Source organism: Pelodiscus sinensis, chromosome 2, assembly GCF_052426305.1.
Source record: "Pelodiscus sinensis isolate ZL-2025 chromosome 2, ASM5242630v1, whole genome shotgun sequence".
NCBI classification, from domain to species: domain Eukaryota; kingdom Metazoa; phylum Chordata; order Testudines; family Trionychidae; genus Pelodiscus; species Pelodiscus sinensis.
Window position 1 is genome coordinate 186,918,071 of NC_143053.1, and position 19,874 is coordinate 186,937,944.

The window sequence follows — 19,874 nt, forward strand, 5'->3', positions numbered from 1 at the left end:
GTTGACTGTTGTGTCCTTAGGGTTACATGCCTAGTTACTCAGGCAGAGTCCATTGTTCTCTGCGGATTCCCTCTGTTTGTTTCCCCAACTCCAGGCAAAATGGAGATTGGGGCAAGGAGGAAAGCTTTGCCTTAGGGAGAGGATTTCCAAGTGATCTCTTCCCTGGAAAAGGGTTTATTTTATATCTTTTTAAGTACACTTGGATGGTGGCAGTGAATTTTTATTTATCTTTTTTTCTTGGATCTCAGGGAGACTGAGACCGGATAAGCTTGTCTCTGGGAGTGTCAGAGACAGGTTTTACAGGGTTTATTCTGCTAGCAGCCCCCCATCTCTGCATGCAGAGTGTCAGGTTGGGGGATTGAGCTGCGACACATGCTGTAGCCAAAAAGGCTAATGTGAGCTCTGAATGTAAATACAAGGGAATTTGAATAGGCGTAGGGGCCTCTGAATTTGGCATTTAGGAAATTGCTACTGGAATACTGTGTCCAGCTCTGGTGCGCACAATTCAAGAAGAATTGTTGCTAAATTGTAGAGGGATTGGAGAAGAGGCATGAAAATGATCAAAGAATTAGAAAGCCTGCCATATAGTGATAGACTCAAGGAGCTCAAGCTACTCATTTTAACAAAGAGAAAGTGAAGGTTGACTTGATCACAATCTATAAATACCTGCCCGGAGAACAAATATTTGATGGTGGACTCTTCAGTCTATCAGACAAAAGTATAACATGATCCAATGGCTGTAAATTGAAGTGAGTCAAAATCAGGCTAGAGATAAGGTATGCATTTTTAACTGGCAGGGTAATTAAGCATTGGAACAATTTACCAAGGGTCACGGTGGATTCTCCATCACTGGCAATTTTTAACTCAAGATGGGATTTTTTGTTGTTGTTTAAAGCCATGCTCTAATTTGAACAGCAGTTAATTCAGTAAAGTTCCATGGCCTGTGCTAGGCAGAAGATCAGTCAGTGTGATCAAAGTGATCCCGTGTAGCCTTATAATTTGTGAAAGCTCCAGTAAACCCAAGTCTCCTGCATGCCTGTGGACTGCTGCCTATAAGATGGAAAAATTTCTGAAAGGGAGGTATTAAAATATTGCACTACATTGAATATGATGCACTCTACCATACTCAGAGTCCTCTGTGATGAATATGATTGAAGTAGTAATATCTGGTTTTAGTGACAAGTAGCTATTGGGATCAGGGTTCTGTTATATGTTAATTATTTGGCTATTGTCAAGTAAACCTGATTCCTAACACTTTTTTTAGGGCTCTGACATTAGACATCATCCTCTTCATACTGCCTCATGTACAGCAAAAATAATTAGTTGTAAAATGCATTCTGAACAAACAATGGGAAAGAAAAAGAAAATATATTTAATATTTTTAACTCCACACGCTTTTGGGTTTCTCAGCATGTCTTATGTGTTTTGGTTGCAGCCTTTTTCGGGCAGGGCATCTTTCTGAACAGCATTATGCACATCACTGATCTGTAATGTTTTTGGATTCTAATTCATGTCTGCAGTGTAATGTCTATCTTTAGAAGCTAATTTATATGTTGTAATAGTGCTGCTGGTAAAAGTTGGTCCCCAGACTCCTATAGCATTTTCAAGGCTTATTTCTTTCTTTGCTTTTGTTTAATACCGATGACACATCCCTTAAGGATAAAAGGCATTTTAATAACCCTCTTCTAGCAGCAAGGAATTTTGGCACCTGCTTCAACATTGATAGCAGAGAGCATCTGTACCATTTGCTGTGATCGTGCAGTGAGAGAGTTGACTTCATTTCTACAGCAAAGTTATGTCTATAATTTCCCTTGATTGCAGTCTAGGTTCATTTAATTTGTGCTCAAGGGCCCTTCCAATAAAGTGATTTCTACTGGATGAAATATCTCGCTATAGCCTAGAGGCCAAAATGTAACTTACTCTAGTATTTCTAATGAATACCACATATCTGCTATATTCAGGATGTGCTAGGAGTCCATTTTAGATATTGTAAAAAATGGTAAGAGCTGGGTAGCAACTTGAAAATGTATTTATGGAAATCTTCCCATCAGGCATAAGAGGTCTCCTAGCACTTGGAACATGAAAGCTCAAAGATTTTCCTTGTTGTTTTCTTAGTCCTCCTTTGAATAAATATTCTTTTATTAGATTAGGATCACCTGCAGATGTAAATACCCTGGTAGCCCCACTGAGGGACTGCAGTGTTTTGTTATAGATTGGGGAAAGATTAAGACTGAAAAATATTACTGTGGAAAGGAGAGGCATTTGTTGGCTCTTACAAAATGCAACTTTCTCAGCAGGGGTTAGGTAAAAATAAACTCTAGAAAGAAAAGAAAAATTTACCAGCACTGAACCAAAAGAGCAGGAGAACATGGACAAAGGTTATTTCCAGGGGGAATTTGAACACTTCTGAGAGTCCTGATACACACACACACACACACACACACACTCAAAAGCCACCCACTGCACTATCATAATTTTTTTCTCTTCCTCTCATCCTTTGCTTATTGCTTCTAATTAAAACTAGACTGTGTATGTATTTATAAAATAAATAAAATGACTGTGAATGCAAGGACAGGTTATATGGAGGTAGTGACATGCTTTTTGATGGGGGAAGGGACAGCTAGGGTACATAAGCGTAAGTTATACTGTCTGCTGAAGTGGTTCTTGGAAACAGTTTGACATCTCTTATATGCCCTTCATGGGAGTTAGAGACACTCTGGCTTAGTCTACACTGCAGGGTTTTTGCTAAAGAAGCCTTTTGTGCAAGAGCTTTTGTGCAAAAACGTCTTGCGCAAGAGCACCTCCAGACCGCAAATTGCACTGCAAAAGTGATGTGCTTTTGCGCAAGAGTGTGTCCATACTGCATGGACACTCTTGCGCTAGAAAGCTCTGATGGCCATTCACAGAATGACCATCAGAGCACCCGTGCTTTTTCCCATAGGGGTTTCTTGCGCAAAAACCCTTCTGGAGTAGCCACACCTGACTTTTTGCGCAAGAGGTGTAGCGCAAAAAGGAGTTATTCCTCATGGAGAGAGGAATAACTCTACTGGCAAAAGCCCTCTGTTCTGTCAATTTTCTTGCAAAAAATGCGCTTGAGGGTGGATGCTCTGCCATTTTTTGCACAAAAATGGCCATTTTTACGCAAAACCTTGTAGTGTAGACATAGCCTCTGAGTAGAAACACTGCTGGTTAGAGAACTTGGATACAGAGAACAGCTGACACCATCAGCATCACACAGAATGGAGCTGGCACCCTTCAACACAGGAAGGATAAAGGGGGCCCTGAAGGTAGGGAGGTTGGGGGGAGAGGCTCCTCCAGTTGCACAGTGGATAAGATACCTGCCTCCAGAGCCAGAGGTCAAAAGTTCAAGCTCCCCTTCCACCCCCAGTCCCACTGGGCATGCCCACACAGCAGTGTGGACATCCCAGAGGGGTTTCTTGCACAAGAAACCCCTATGGGAAAAAGCACAGGTGCTGTGATGGCCATTCTGTGAATGACCATCAGAGCTTTCTTGCACAGGAGCATCCATGGTGTGGACACTCCCTTGCGCAAAAGCACATGGCTTTTGCTATGTGCTTTGAGATGTGGACATGCTCTTGCGCCAGAAGTTTTTGCGCAAAAACTCTTGCGCAAAAGACTTCTTGTGCAAGAAGCATGTAGTGTAGATGTAGCCACAATGAATAAGGTTAATACAACTCCTCCTGAAAGTTCCAGATCAATTGAAATGCTATCTTATGCCACCTAGTGAAATTGGCAATGCCCTCTTCCCCGAGAGCGTTTACTAAATTTATTTTGGTTCTGGACATCCAACACTCTGGTAATCTGAAAAAGTGGGATGTGCCCACAAAAGCTTATGATATCATCTACATGTTTTTAATCTTTAAAGTGCTACCAGACTATTTGTTGTTTTTAAAGTTTATCCTAAATTTAATAATGATCCATTCATCTTAGCTGTGTGTTAATTCGATAAACAACATGGCTACGTCTAGACTGGCATGATTTTCTGGAAATGCTTTGAACGGAAAAGTTTTCCATTAAAAGCATTTTCGGAAAACAGCATCTAGATTGGCACTTTCTGCGGAAAAGCATCCATGCCAATCTAGATGCGCTTTTGTGCAAAAAAGCCCCAATCACCATTTTCGCGATCGGGGCTTTTTTGCAAAGCAAATCTGAGCTGTCTACTCTGGCCCTTTTGTGCAAAAGTTTTGTGCAAAAGGACTTTGAAAAGAAAATCTATGTGGGGGAGGGAAGAGTTTGCATTTATTTATTTATCATATATATAGTAGCCCATTGTCTGTGCATCTGTAACGCTGACGTACACGGCCACACCCCCTGGCCGTGTACGTCAGCGCCCTGCCCCCCTTCCCCTCCCTCTGTGGCGCCCTGTGCTGCTCAGCTGGGTCCCATGGATGGGGAGTGTGGACCCCAAACGGCTGCTTGCTGCTGCTTGCTCCCTCGCCGGGGCCTAGCTGAGCGCTCCCAGCTTAGTGCGCCACGGAGAGAGGAGAAGGGGGCGGGGCTGGCCAGAAGGGGGGCAGGAAGCAGAGCTGGGGGGGGGAATTGGGGGCTGTGGGAATGGAGGGGAGGATGGGGGGGCCTGGAGGAAGGGGGGCAGGAAGCAGCGCTGGCAGGGGAGGGAGTGCAGCCACTGGCCACAGCCAGAGTCCTTCCGGCCGTGCCCCCAGCAGGCGCTCCCTTTACTTGTCAGCAGAAGCCTGGCGGGCGCAGGGCTGGGAGCCACTCCCCTCACCTGGCTTCTGCTCGCAACCAGAGGCTCCCAGCTGGGAGACGGGCCACGACTGGCTTTGGGAGCCCTCTGGTTCCGTGCATAAGCCACTCCGCCCCACCCGGCTTTTGAACACAACCACAGAGCTCCCAAAGCCAATCGCACTCCGCATCCCAGTCGTTCTCCCGCCCCCGCCAGGCTTCCCTCCAGCACCCAGCCGGAAATTCACAAAATACCGGACATTGCACATATCCAGCATTTTCTGAATTTTTCTACTGGACAGATGGTGCAAATACCAGAAAACCAGACACCTGGCAATCCTAGCCCCGGCAGGAGCGCCGCTCAGCTGGGCTCCAGGCGACAAGTGGCCATTTGGGGTCCACGCTCCCCATGCATGGGGAGCGCAGACCTCAAATGGCGCTTGCTGCCACTTGTTCCCCCGCCATGGGTCAGCTGAGTGGCACTGGCACTGCGCCGCTCAGCTGAGCCCTGGTGGGACAGGAAGGGGCCAGGGCACTGATGTACACGGCCACGGGGGTGGGGCCATGTATGTCACTGCCCCCTCTTCCTCCTCCCGCCGTTGCACTGGTGGTGCGCCCCTTACCCGGGCCACTGTGGGAGAGGGAAAGAGGGGGCGGTGACGTAGACAGCCCCGCCCCCTGGCCGTGTACATGACTGCCCCGCCCCTCCTCCACCATGGAGGCCCGGCTGAGCACGCAACACTCAGCCGAGCCGCCACGGAGGGAGGGGAAGGGGGCGGGGCGGCGACGTACATGGCCGGGGGCAGGGCCGTGTACATCACCGACCCCCTTCCCCTCCCTCTGTGGCACTCAGCTGAGTGCTGTGCCCCTCAGCCAGGCTACCGGAGGAGCCAGCAGCGCATGGGGCCATTTGGGCTCCCCCACGGTGGGAGGGGAAAGGAGGGCAGTGCCATACATGGCCCCACCCCCTGGCCATGTACATCATCACCTCGCTCCCCTCCCTCGCGGCAGCCCAGTTGAGCAGGCAACACTCAGCCAAGTGCCACGGCGGGAGGGAAGGGGAAGGGGGGCGTGGAGAGATGGGGGGGGGAGAGAGAGGCAGGAGGAGGAGGAGAAGAGAAAGAGAGAGTGAGAGGCAGGAGGGAAAGAAAGAAAGAAAGAAAGAAAGAAAGAAAGAAAGAAAGAAACGGAGAGAGAGGCAGGAGGCGGAGGAGAGCTGGGAGAAAGGGGGGTAGGCAGTAGGAGGGGGGGGGAGAGAGACAGAGAGACATGGAGCAAGACCGCTCAGGAGAGAAGACCTGAAAATCCCGTTTTATGACGGGCTAATTGGCTAATTGTTTTTTAATAGGATGGATAAAAATCTACTTCTAGAATTTCTGAAACTTGTATAATTTGTCAAGCTTATTATCATGTTTACCTGCATTCATATGAATTCATCTGGAATATTAAGTTTCAAAATGCATTTCCTTTTTTCTCTTTCTTTTGCAAAACAGGAAAGATAGGTATCCGGAATACATTAAATTAATAGTTGAAAAACTGCCAAAATGTAGGCTAAGAAGTTCTCAATTAGATGTACATGTACACAGAGAGCTGTTCCAGGGGGAACATCAACTCTTCTAGATATTTGCCTAGTTTTACAACAGGCTACATAAAAAACACTACCACTAATACTTAGTCAATACAAACTAAGATTTCATACAGACAATGTCTTGTTTATACTGCTCTCTATACTATATCAATATTTCTCAACCTGGAGGTGGTCACAATTTATTTTATAATTATAGGGTAAAATGAGGAAGTCAGCAGTTTTTCAGTAATAATGGGCTGTGATATTTTTGTAATTTTATATCTGATTTTGTAAGCAAGTAGCTTTTAAGTGAGATGAAAGTTGGGGATACACAAGGCAAATCAAATTCCTGACAATTAGATTTCCAGTAGGAAAGCGCACTGTGCTACATTCATTTTAAAAAAAGTTTTCAGAGATGATCCAGTAGAACTGCAAAACAGATTTTTTTCTCGTCTTAAATTGGCATGTAAGTAATAACAAGTTGAATGTTTTTACAAAGTTAAAATTGCTCTTGTGAGGACTGTAAACTGGTTTCTTGTTCCAGCTGGGTTCTGTGGTTGATGTGACATCACTAATAATATTGTATGCTGCCAGTGTGAGACATTATTTAGAGCAAACCCAGGCCTCTAATGCAGGGTCTGATGTCATAAAACATAGGGCCTGATCTAGGACCTGATCTAAAATCCATGGACATTGACTTCACTGGCTTTGGGTCAGAACCCCACTGGGATGAGAGGCTGTTATTTACTGATTTTTCTAATGTTTATCAATGGGGCAGCTAACAGTTTTTGTTAATAGTGTTCCAAACGTCTCTTATTAGAGCAGGGGTGGGCAATAATTTTTCATGGGGAGTCCACTCCAAGAATTTGGAAAGTGGTCAATGGCCACACTCTTCCCTATGAATGGAGGAGGTGTGGGGCCTGGGATGGAGGTTGGGTGCAGAAGGGAGCTTGAGGTAAGGGACTGGGATGTTGGAGGGGGTGTGAAATATAGGAGGGAATTTGGGTGAAGGAGGAGGTTGTGACCTGGAGCAAGGGACTGGGGTCCAGGGCTTGGGAAGGGATATGGGTGCAGGAGAGGGGCAGAGGATTTGGATTATATTGGATAGTGGGCACAGGCGGGGGGAAAGAGGGGCTGGAATGCCCGAGGCGGGCTCTTGCCAGAAGAAGCTTCCCTGGGCAACTCCCAGCCAGCAGCCCAGCAAGTTCCCGGACATCCAGGCTCCAGGAGGCTGCTCAGAGCAGCAGCTGCGGGGTCATGTGGAACCACGAACAGCTGTAAGCGGGGGTAGGCGGGAGTACTGTTCTTCAAACAGGCAGCAGAACTGTGCTGGGGGCAGGAACAATGCAGAAAGCCCCCTCCCCCCAGGCTTGCAACTGTTCACAGACAAACAGGGCCCTGTAGCGGGCTGCTCTGAACAGCCTGTGGGGGTAGGGCAGGCAGGGAGCCTGACTGAGGCTCCCACTGTGCTCGCGGTCCAGATCCAGTGGTTTGGCCTCACTTAGAACCCCTTAAAATGTCTTCACAATCCAGATAGTCAAAACATTTCCCCTTTGGGGAGCCAATTTCTGTTGTGTGCAAAGTATTTCAAAAGAGAACTCAAGCTACCCCTCTTCTCTGAGGGTCTGTCTTCCCCTCTGAGTTCAAACACTCTTCTCTTCCAGTTCCACGCTGGGCGGCACAGTCCTTCCTCGCTAAGGATCTATCTTAAACAGCTCTCCAAGTACCTGTTGCCTGAAGTGTGGCCTTCTCCACAGACCTTCCCTGTTGGTCTATCCTATTCACTGAGGGTATGTCTACACTACAAAGTTAGTTCGAACTAACGGATGTTAGTTCGAACTAACTTTAATAGGCGCTACACTAGCGCTCCGCTAGTTCGAATTTGAATCGAACTAGCGGAGCGCTTAGTTCGAACTAGGTAAACCTCATTTTACGAGGACTAACGCCTAGTTCGAACTAGCTAGTTCGAACTAAGGGCTGTGTAGCCCTTTAGTTCGAACTAGTGGGAGGCTAGCCCTCCCCAGGTTTCCCTGGTGGCCACTCTGGCCAACACCAGGGAAACTCTATGCCCCCCTCCCGGCCCCGGACCCCTTAAAGGGGCACGGGCTGGCTACGGTGCCCGTGCCAGGTGCAAGCCTGCCAGCACCCAGCTAGCAGACCCTGCACCTGGCACGGCACAGAGCCACCCACCCGATGCCCCCCAGCCCACCCCCTCTTGCCGGGACCAGGCTGGCGGCTCCCGGGAGCTTGCCCTGGACCGCAAGAGGCGGGCACCTTCCTGGGCTAGTGCGGACATCGTGGACCTCGTCCACGATCTCCGCACTAGGCACAGGAAAGTGGCCGTCTAGGGCAGGAGAGCTGCCAGCCTGGCCACCCAGGACCAGGTGTGCATGAAAATCAAGGGGGTCCACTGAGACCCCCGACCCTGAGCCCTGAGCTTACAATGGCCGTACTGGGTCAGACCAAAGGTCCATCTAGCCCAGTAGCCTGTCTGCCAACAGTGGCCAACCCTAGGGACCCTGGAGGGGATGGACCGAAGACAATGACCAAGCCATTTGTCTCGTGCCATCCCTCTCCAGCCTTCCACAAACCTTGGACAGGGACACCACTCCTACCCTCTGGCTAATAGGACTCCATGGACCCAACCTCCATGACTTGATCTCACTTCCCTTTAAACTCTGTTCTAGCTGTAGCCTTCACAGCCTCCTGCAGCAAGGAGTTCCACAGGTTAACTATTTGCTTTGTCAACAACAACAACAACTTTCTCTTACTAGTTTCAAGCCTGATACCCATTCCTTTCCTTTGGTGTCCTCTAGTCCTTCTTTATGGGAACTCAGGAAGAACTTTTCTGAATGCACCCTCTCCACCCAACCCCTGCTTTTAGAGACCTCTATCCTGTCCCCCCTCCGTCTCCTCTTTTCTAAGCTGAACAGTCCCAGTCTCTGTAGCCTCTCTTCGTCTGGGACCTGTTCCCAACCCCTGATCATGTTAGTTGCCCTCCCCTCTCCCAGCCTTTCTCTTCCCCTCTCCCACCTCCTTTTCCCAGTCTCCCCCAGTTTTTGTTCAATAAAGACAGAGTCAATGTTGGAAGAAACGTTATCTTTATTTTGTACATCAATAAGAAGGGGGGCTAAGGAAGGGTAAGTGGAAGGAGGTGAGGGAGGAATGGGGTACGAGCCCCCGATGGGGAGGACTGGGCTGGCTCTGCGGGCTTCTGGGGGTGGAAGTTCTCCTGCAGCCCCCCAATTACTCCCTCTCCCCAGATGGCAGCCTGCGGCAAGTGCACCTGGGCTGATGGCCGAGTGGTGTGATGTGCCCAGTGTGGGCACTCAGGGCACTCCAAGCCAGAACTTCTTTGCAAGCGGGGCACCCCTTAGAACTGTGTGTCCGGGGTGGGGGTCGGGACCCTTTAAGCGCAGCCCTCGGCTAGCCTGAGACAGCATCTCCATGCTCTAAGTCCTCCTTTTATGCCCTGCCGGCACTGCTTCCGGCCATCCTTAAGCCCTGTTCAGAGTCCACTCAATGTGGACTTGCTAGTTCGAACTAGCAAAACGCTAGTTCGAACTAGTTTTTAGTTCTAGACGCGTTAGTTCGAATTAGCTTAGTTCGAATTAACTAATTCGAACTAAGTTAGTTCGAACTAGCGCTGTAGTGTAGACGTACCCTGACTCAGGGCTTGCAGTAGTGTTCACACTCCCTGCAATTTCTATAGATCTCTGACAATAACCTCACTTTGTCGTCCCTTTTATAAGACACAGGAACCTTCCGTTAAACTCTATTGGGCAGGATTTAATCAGACCAGGTGCACTGGACCCTGCTTCCTCTTTGGGCCAATCACTCTGTGACAGGACCCCAGAAGATATACATCGCTGGGACTTATCTAACACATAGTTACATAGATGTGTCCAGTGTCCAGAGATGTGATTTTAAAATTGATTTAATTAAGAAACTATACATGGAGATAAATCCGGCTTATAGTGCTGTGTCTTAAAATGATTAGGAAGTAGTTGGAACTAAACCAACATAAGCTGCTCTCAAACAAAACTAAGGGTATGTCTAAACTACATGCTTCTGTCGGCAGAGGCATGTAGATTTGTTTGTTCAGCAACGGCAAATGAAGCCGCGATTTAAATGATCGCGGCTTCATTTATATTTACATGGCTGCCGCGCTGAGCCGACAAACAGCTGATCAGCTGTTTGTCGGCTCGCGCGCTAGTCTGGACATTCCCCCTGTCGACATCAAAGCCCTTTGTCTGCAGCCCCGGTAAACCTCATTCCACGAGCAATAACGGGGCTGCCGACAAAGGGCTTTGATGTTGACAGTGGGAACGTCCAGACTAGCGGCGAGCCGACAAACAGCTGATCAGCTGTTTGTCGGCTCAGCGCGGCAGCCATGTAAATGTAAATGAAGCCGCGACCATTTAAATCGCGGCTTCATTTGCCTTTGCTGAACAAACAAATCTACATGCCTCTGCCGACAGAGGCATGTAGTCTAGACACAGCCTATGTGTTGAAAGAGACTTTGTTCCAGTGTAACTAAATTGGTTAGCTCTTGTACCTTATTTGAGGAAATAAGGGTGTTTTCACAAAGACATAATTTCCTCAATGAACAAAAATATTAATTAGACTGAAATTAAAGAGATGTAAACAAAAATCAAAGCGTTTTAAATAAACTGATTAAAAGTCTCATCTGCTTTCAGTTACCCATGTTCAAACTGTGTAAGTGGATGTAGTTTCCATTGCCATCAAAGAGAGTTGCATTTGTTCATTCAAAGGGCATATTTTATTTCAGTGGGCCAAAATTAGCCCCAAGTAAACATATCTTATTCCAATTGGAGTCTATGGAGTTATAAAAGTCTGTTCCTTTTCCTTGTAGTCTCTCCTTTCTTTTCCCCAACTTTCTGTCCCATTGGTATATAATTCTACTCATTTTGTATACTTAGAGAAAGTAAAAAAAAGTACTAGTTATGCTACTTTACTATTTACACTTGTTTTCTTGCATTAGACGCAATATACATCACTGCTGAATTTGGCAGCTAGGGATAGGTTTCCCTTGCAGTTATGCCCTTACATTTTTTACCAACTCAATAGGATTATATGGATGAAACTAAGTATAGAATTTGGCCCAAGGCTGCTGTATATCATTTTTATAAGACAAATAACTCTTCTCTTCTGCCCCCAAATTCCATTAAAAGAAAAAGCAGTTAACAAAAAGTGGCAGGAAACTCCCACAAACTTGTGTCCTGGGACAGCTTGAGCTGGAATGTCAAACCTCATTGTGTTTGTTGATATTGCAAAGGATTGAAAAAAAAAATCAAAGTGCAAGTTTTAGATGCTCTAGACATGACTATATACATGCTGGATAATTATTCAGCCATGGGAGCTGAGTCACTAACTTCTAGACTTCAAGTGTTATATTGGCAGAGTCAGGCTGCCTTCCAAGGTGTGCAGTCCAAGGAAAGGCGAGGTTTTCCATTCCACATCATAAAGCAAGGAATAACATCCTGCTGGTGGAGGGTTTTCTTTTGTAGCTGTTGATCACTGGCTTTAGAACACAGGAGGCCTGCCCAAACGTAAGAGATTTTTAAAGTGGCATCAGCATATAAGTAGAATACTCTTAGATTTAGGATGCACGTGTCAGAGAAGCATGGGGATATGGAAATACCACCATCTATGAGTGGTTAGCACATTTGATTCACTGAAGTCTCTTTTTTAGTACAGAGTTCCCCTGCTGCTAGGGTAAGACAAGCCTACTATATGCTGACAAAAATCAGGAGTTTAAAAAATAAAAGCCCCTGCTGGAGTCGGCAGAGAATCAAATTCGGTCAGTTGATACACAGCTGACTGACTTGTTGTGTGAAAGCACAATCGGGAGAAAGCTTAGCAGCACAGAAAATCTGATATCTGAGTACACTGAAGACCTGAGCAACCAAAGTCTTTGAAGGAAGAAACCTCATGATAGCTCACAAATAATGAAAAATAGTACTGATCTCTATCCATGGGCTAACTGTTTGGTGCCCTATCTCCAGTTGAGAGGTGCCAAATTGAAGCTGGTCACAGAGATGAGCCTACTGCTAGAAAGCAGCCAGGGAGCAGATGGTCAGGTGGGAGCCGACTTGATTTCCCATCTAACATCTCAGCTCTTCAAGGTGAAGCATCAAGAGACAGCAGAAATGGGAGAGGAAATTTACTGCTGCAGATTGGAGTCATAGCTTCAGTTATGTCAATAAGGGTACGTCTAACCTACATGGCTCCGTCGACGGAGCCATGTAGATTTGTTGTTTTAGCAAAGGCAAATGAAGCTGCGATTTAAATGATCGCGGCTTCATTTAAATTTACATGGCTGCCACGCTGAGCCGACAAACAGCTGATCAGCTGTTTGTCGGCTCAGCGCGCTAGTCTGGACTTTCCCCCTGTTGACATCAAAGCCCTTTGTCGGCAGCCCCGGTAAACCTCATCCCAGGAGGAATACCGGGGCTGCCGACAAAGGGCTTTGATGTCGGCAGGGGAGCGTCCAGACTAGCGCGCTGAGTGGACAAACAGCTGATCAGCTGTTTGTCGGCTCAGCGCGGCAGCCATGTAAATTTAAATGAAGCTGCGATCATTTAAATCGCGGCTTCATTTGCCTTTGCCTATGTGTCTAATCTACATGCCTCTGACGACAGAGGCATGTAGTCTAGACACAGCCTAGGAGTATATAGAAATGCAGTGCTTGTTTCCAAATAAATATGTTTTGCCTGCAAATGATTATAAGTTTTTTACTGTTTGGATTTGAGGCCTGTGACACGACAGTGTGTGTGTGTGTGTGGGCGGGGGGGGGGGGGGGGGGGTAGGAGGAGGCTGTGGAGCAAGGTTGTGATAGACTCTTGGGAGGGTTTAGGTTAATTGATGTTTGTCCCAATAAAACCTGTAGTCTTGGTAAATGTCTGTTGTTAGAGACACTGAATGAAATGTCTCCCCTTTTATTCAGTGTTTTGTATTGATGACTGTTATACAGTACAGGGACTGACATACAAAGGTTTGAAGGGGGGTCTGAATGATTAATTTAATGTAAGTCAAATTCAGTGGCACTACTGTGAGAATGAAAGTGAGCAGAATTTGGTACTTAGCAGCCGTGGAGTCAGGATACTTAACTATTAGCTAATGCAGTAGAAGAATATTAAACTGAAAACAGAAATGTCTGCCTGATACCAGTGTTACACTCTGGGCCAGTCATTCTTGCTAGTGTAACTATATGCTATGTTTGACAGGGTGTACAGACCTCATGCAGATGAGTTAGGCACCATCGAGGCCCCATGTGCAGGGCTAGCCCTGTCCTTCCAACCCAGTCAATCACATATGGAAGCCTTTAAAAAGGAGAAAACAGCAGTCGGGGGGGAGAGCTTACCTGGAGCAGGAAACTGATGGAGTGACTTCTGAAGCCACAATGGATATGTCTACACAGCAAAGGAAAACCCATGGAGTGTTCTTGTCAGCTGACTCGGGCAGGGCTTTCCATAGGGGGAGAATGAGGTGTGGGGCCCAGGGCAGCGTCCCTGCTCCAGGCCCTGCCTCGCCTTTGCTTCAGCCAAATCCTTCCTGCCCCTGCTACTGCCCGCACCAAAAGCCCCCTTCCCTGAGCAGCAGTAGCTGGGAGATTACCAGGGGTGCCTGGTTCAGGGCAGCAGCAGGGGTACCCCTACCCCCACTCAGCATAGTAGCAGGAGCCCAAGTGACCCAGCAGCCTGTTCCGCTCTGCCCACCGCCCTCCCTCAGCCAGCTGTGCTCCGCTTCATCATCCATAGCAGCCCTGGGCCCCATTCATAGAATGGTTGAGGTGACAGCTGAAGGGCCCCCAAAGGGCACGGCCTGGGGCAGCCACCTTAAACCTTCCTATAGCCAGGATGGCTCTGGACTTGGGCTTGTGGAGATCGGGCTGTGGGATGGTGTCACTGATGTGTAGAGTGCCAGGCTCAGGCTGCAGCTTGAGCCCTGGGATCCTCACATCTTGCCTGAGGCTGAAGTCTACCTGGCAGCAGGAGTTGACCGACAGTGGCTCTCCGTGGTTCTTCTTGGCTGTGTAGACACACCCTTGGAGAACAACCAGATCTTCACCCTGACCCTACTTCTCCCAGGGGAAGCCTGGCTGAGTGAGCCCAATTCAAAAGCCCAGTGAAAGGGATGCCTTGAAAACCAGTACACACACACTATGCTGCTAGTGGTATTGTTGCCGTTTCCCCCTTATAGGGCCTTGGGAAGAATTCATGTTTCCCTTTTGATCCCCCATCAAAAAGGACTTAAAAAGCCTGCAAAGCCTTTGTAAGAAGTGAGAAACTTGGGCCTGTGCATGAGCCGTTGAGTGTAAATAACTGGGCATTGCCAGGGTCCTCCACCACCTGAGAGAAAAACCGAAGAGGAATCCTTTACACTATCACTTTCTCCTCTGATCTAAGAAGCCAGTGTACTCCAGTGCACCGCTCTGGTAAGAGCAGCCAGGGCAACCCCCCTGCTGCCCTGCACAAGGTACTCTTCCAGCCCAGCTCAGCTCCCTCCCAGGACTTCCTGCAGGCTGCCCCACAAAGCAGCAGTCAACTAAGCAGGTGAAAGAGACTGGCTGGGGATACATCCCCCACACTGGTTCAGGACTGCCCCAGCCCTCTCCAGCACCATTTGGGAGGCGGCTGAAGTCCCCACGCACCCCCAGGATTCATATGACCATGCTGCTGGCTGTTCCCTTTCCTGTCAGAGAGAGAGAGAGAGAGGAAAGTGCACAATTTGCTGCATTCCTCTCCCTCTGGCTGGGGAGTTCAGGGGACAGATGAGCTGCTCATACTCCCTGACAAGGACAGCAAGGAGAAGAGCAAGCAGCCTGGGAATGAATCTTGTGTGTGTGTGTGTGGGTGTGTGTGTGTGTGTAAGACTTCATGCCCCTGTTCTCCCTGCACATGCTCATACACACACACCAAACCCCTCTTGCATCTACACCCCAACTCTCTGCCCTGAGCTCCTCCTCACCCCCAACCTTACCTCTTGTACCCCCACACCCACAGCCCCCTGCTTGGAGCCCTAAGCCCCTTCCCAGGCCTGACTCCTGCACCCCCACATCACCACCCTCTTCCCTGACACTGCCCAACCCCTGCCTTGAGCCCCCCACACTCCTCCCCACATTTAAATTTCTTACACGTACTGTCCTAGCACAATCCTCCCCAACCTCTTGCTCTGAGGGTTCCCCCTAGAGAGGGTTGCAATACAATAGTACAGTACGAAATTTAACTTACTTTAAACCCTGCCTTAGATGCACACAAATAACCCCTCATCTCTTCCCAGTCAGTCATGTAGGGGGCCATGTCAAACTTTCTAGGGGAATGCAGTGAGTCTTCTGGTAATTCAGTAATTTGGTGGCCAAATTTGAGCAAGTGTTGTTGTTGCCAGGTCCATGGAGTCACAACATCGTTCAAATTTGTTTCTTTTGTAAACTAAGCTAGAATTAAAGTTTTGTGGCTATAAAATATAGAGGGTGTGTGTGTGTGTGTGTGTGTATATATATATATATATATATATATATATATATATATATATATATATATATATATATATATATAAGTGGTGGTATAAATAAGTGGTGAGGTGTTTTTCTTCCTATTCATATTCTGGCCAGTATCTGAACCAGAAGAGCCAAACTACTTTGAGAAAAGCTGTCTCATACGATACCTAGACAAACCAGAAATAAAAGTTCTGCAAGAAAATATCTGCTCACAAGATTCCCAAATGAATTTTGCAGTAGTGCTCGCTCATGATTGTAAGGGGTAAGTGTAGTCCAAGAAAAAAATGCTAAGGTCAGGAATGATTTAAGAAAGGTTGACAAATTGTGATTTAGTGTGTGATTTTTTTTCCAAATCCACTGAAGTGTTTCTCCCACCTTAATTTTAATTGAAATACATAAATTATTGAGGACTGTCTGTCTGTAAAGGTCATATTCTTGAAAGCATTGATTTCACTGGGATCTGTGGGCATCTGAGAGACAAATTTGGGCCTCTCTCAGGTTAAGTTGACATCAGTGGCTCCCAAAGTTTCCGAAATACTATATCTCTTTCTGGTGTCTGATTTGTCTCGAATACCCCCAAATTTCACCTCACTTAAAAACTACTTGCTTAGAAAATCAGACATAAAAATACCACAGTGTCAGAGCACAGTAGGACTGAAAAAATGCTGACTTTTTTATTTTTACCATATAATTATAAAATAAATCAATTGGAATATAAACATTATACTTACATTTCAGCATATATCTAGTGCAGTATAAATAAGTCATAGTCTGTATGAACACTTGGTTTTTACTGATTTGCTAGTGCTTTTATGTGCTTGTTGTTAAACTTGACAAATACTTAGGTGAGTTGATGTACACCTTGGAAGACCTCCATGTACGCCCAGGCTTTGTTTACACTGCTGGTTTTGCTGGCAGTGAGTATGCAAGTGAGTTGCGGATTAGCAAATCACCTCACCTCATTTTCATAATTTATGTAAGCCAGTTTTGCGGGGGAAAAAAGTAGTGTGGATGGGGTTTTTTTGCACAAAACCCCTGTGTGACGGGGTCTGCCCACCCCGCACTGCACAGGAGGGAAGCAAGCATGCCTATTGAGTGGAATATGCCTCTTTCCCGTGGCCCTGCTGGGCATGCTCCCAGGAGGAAACCTAGGTATAAAAGCCCGCAAAGCAGTTCAGTCTGGGCAGACCTCCGGAGCGGAAGGCGCTGTTGCACTAGCACCGGATCTGCAGCCATAGCCATGGCAGCTGGAGCAAGAGCCGCCGGGCCAGCAGCCCCCACTACTACCATCCCCAGGCCGGGCACGTCCACAATGTCAGCTACACCGTACAGTCCACCTATCCGCTGCCGCTGCACCAGCTGTGGATACACCAGATGCCGTGCCTGCCAGTGTCACTGTCTCAGACCCTCATCTCCAGGTGGGACCTCCGCTGGTCAGGGGGAGGAGGTAGGAAGCAACTCAGGCTGGGGAGCAGGAAAAGCCCTGGTGGGCTCAGTGCGTTTTGGGGAAAATTCCCCACTGAGCTAGTGGTGGGAACCACCCACCACTGATAGGGCCATGAATTGGGGCCCGGTGGAGAGGGCGGGCCCGGGCCCCGCTACCCCCTTTTCCCAGACCCCGGATTAAGTGTGGATACTATAAAGGACTAGGCCACAGGGCCTGTGTTTAAAGGACTAGGCCCCAGGGCCTGTGTTTAAAGGGACTCGACCCCAGGTCCGAGCTGGGTGTGGTAAGACACCCCATCACACCCCATTTTCCACAAGATCCTTATGCTCCTCCTGGAGAGGCATAAGGATCTTGTGGAAAATGGGGTTTTTGTGCAAAAAAACCCCGTCCACACTACTTTTTTCCCACAAAAACCCTTTGTACAAAAAATGGCTTGTATAAATTATGCAAATGAGGTGCAGTGATACGCTAATCCACACCTCATTTGCATACCAGCAGTGTAGGCAAAGTCCCAGAGATACACATACTTCTGATTGAGAACCACTGGTCTACAGAATGCTATAGCACACCAATGGGCAAATATCAGCCTGTGGGCCAGATGCTGTTTTCCAGAGTTAGGCCCTGGCGGGTGCTGGGGCTGTATTTACCTGCACCTCCACAGGAATGGGTGCTTGTGCTCCTATTGGCTGTAGCTCACCATTCCCAGCCAATGAGAACTGTGGGAAATGGCAAAAAGCAGGATGTCGCTTCCCACACCTCCCATTGGCTGGGACGAGCAATTTGCAGCCAACAGGAACTGCAAGTACCCGTACCTGTGGAGGTGCATGTTAATAAATCAGCAGTGGCCTGCCAGGGCTAATCCTGGCGAACTGCCTCCATTTTATTGCCTACCCCTGCTGTAGCAGGCAGTGACTCTCAGCTGACGTCTCCCAGATAGCCCTTTACATTTCATCCATTCATCTCACCTGGACTGGAAACAAAACAGTATTTGGAATAAAAGTTTTACACCAAAATGGCCTTTTCTCCACATGCATCTCTGTAGGGAGGGTATCTTCCCAGGGCTGCTCCAAGGCTTGGATGCAGAGTTAAAACAATTCATTATTCAATAATCACTGAAAATACAGTATTGAATAGTACTGGACCTAAAAAATACCCCTGGTGGGACCCCATTAGCTATATCCCCTCAGTCTGACAATGAACATAGATAATTACGCTTTGAGTACAGTCTCTCAGCCAGTTGTACATCAACCTTATATTGATTTCCTTTAGATCCTGTTCCTAGTTTGCTGATGACACTCTCATGTGGGACTGTCAAAAGTGTTACAGAAATCAAGATACATCAGTGCACAGCTTCCCTTCCCCAGCATCTACTAGGTTACTAACTCTGTCAGAAAAGGGAATTAGAGTGATTTGTTCTTGACAAATTCATGTTGGTTATTACTCATAACCCTACTATCCTCTAGGTACTTACAAACTGATTGTTTAATAATTTGTTCTATTATCTTTCTCTGTATCAAAATTAGCCTGACTGGTCTATCATATCCCTTGTCCTCTTTGTTCCCCTTTTTAAAAATAGGTATTTTATTTGGCTTTCTCCAGTCTTCTAGGACCTCACCTGTCCTGTATGAGTCCTCAAAGGTGATCAATAAGGGTATGTCTAGACTGCGACGGAGCCATGTAAATTAGTTTACTCAGCATACTCAATGAAGCGGGGATTTAAATAATCCCCGCTTTATTAAAATAAACTTGGCCACCGCTCTGTGCTGACAGTCAGCTGATCCGGCACAGTGCGGCAGTCTAGACGCGGATCTGTCAGCTGGGGAAACCTTGCCGGCCGATCCTGTAAACCTTGTTTCACGAGGCATAAGGGATCGGTCGGAAAAGTCTTCCCCAGCTAACAGATCCGCGTCTAGACTGCCGTGCTGTGCCGGATCAGCTGATCGTCGGCACAGTGCAGCGGCCATGTTTGTTTTAATAAAGCGAGGATTATTTAAATCCCCACTTCATTGTATGCTGGGTAAACTAGTTTACATGGCTCCGCTGATGGAGCCATGTAGTCTAGACATACCCTAACAGTTCTGAGATTGCTTCAGCTCGTTCCTTAAATGTATGAGGGTGAATTGAATCAAGTCCTCCTGTCTTAAATACATCAAAATTATCAAAATAATTTTTAAATGCTCTTTCCATATTTGGGCCTGTGTTCCTTCCCCCTTGTTAGTTAACACAAATAATATTACCATCTGGTCCAAAATGACCTTTTTACTGATGACTGAAGCTAAATAGACATTAAATGCCTATGCCTTCTTGAGGTTGTCCATTATTAGCTCTCCTTCCTTACTAAGTAGAGAATCTACAACAGTGTTTCTTAAACTTTTAAAGACTGAGGAACACCAAAATAATTTTTTTTATGAGGAACACTAAAGATTTTTTTGTTGAGCCAAAAAAAAGGGGGGGGGGGGGAGTCAGAGCAATGGCCTTTAAGGACGGCCATTTCAAACTCTGTTGTTCTCCATGGCACACCTCTGACTGCCTCGTGGCACACCGGTGTTCTACGGAACACAGTTTAAGAAACACTGATCTACAAGTTCCCTCATCTTTCTCTTGTTCCTAATGTATTTATAGAATACCTT